We start from the raw sequence: 1,039 nt of genomic DNA, 5'->3' as shown, positions 1-1,039 counted from the left end.
TTTGTCATCCTCACTTCTAATTTGTATTCTGACTGTCCTTTTTTCCATCACAGATTTTTTTGTTCTTCTGACAGTCCATGGTGTTTTTAATATTATCCCCAACATCATAATTTGAATGCATAATTCTGCTATGTTCTTACTGTTCAGCTTTAGTTGTTCAATTTTCACATGTTTATATTGCAATAGGGTTTATGATAGATGATCTTATGTCTCAAATTATACTATAATCTGTGAGATTATGGACTTATTGAGGCACTGTATGATCTAGCAAAAAGCACTGGGCCATGAAACGAAAGGTTGGCAGTTTAAACCCATCAGCTACTCTTCTGAATCCTTATTCAGGGTTGGCTATGAGTCAGAACAGACTTGATGACATTTAACAGCACCAAGAAAAATGCTTCTGAGATAGGGCTAGACGTATAAATGAGTTAGAAAATGTATCCAGTACCCAGAAATCCAAGATCAATACTAAACATGCATTTTATAAAACTATTTGTTTAAATGAAGACATTGAAGTTTATTGTTGCTGTTGTTTGTCATTGAGTCATTTGATAAGTTTTATATGTTACATAGTACCAATCCACACTGCCTTTGTGGCTACAATATTAATTGGTGCAGATTGTCAGGTTTTGGGATGAATTTGACCTGCCATCTTTTGTGTTGGTAGTCAAGGTCAGACATTTCAGAAAGAAGTTATGACAGTTAAGATTCTGTGACAACTTCATTAGATCAGCATTCTCAGTGGCTTAGCAGTGAAAATGTAGGTATCCATGATATCTAATATAATCCAATCAGCAACATGAAAGTATCTCATATGATCAGCTGTGATTTTATATACTTATACAATGCATTGAAAACCCTCATTTATTTGATATTAAAGAAGCCAAATACAATCTACAGTACTAGGTTGTATCTTGAGCAATATCTTTTGAGGTATAAAAGGAGAGGGAAGTGAGCAGAGAGAGCTACTATACAATCAAGAAGAGTGGAATGAATCTAATGGACCTGGGATCCCTGCAGTGTGAAACTCTTAGATCCA

This window comes from Chrysochloris asiatica, unplaced genomic scaffold, assembly GCF_000296735.1.
Source record: "Chrysochloris asiatica unplaced genomic scaffold, ChrAsi1.0 scaffold00401, whole genome shotgun sequence".
Taxonomy (NCBI): Eukaryota; Metazoa; Chordata; class Mammalia; order Afrosoricida; family Chrysochloridae; genus Chrysochloris; species Chrysochloris asiatica.
This window is presented reverse-complemented; position numbering follows the sequence as displayed.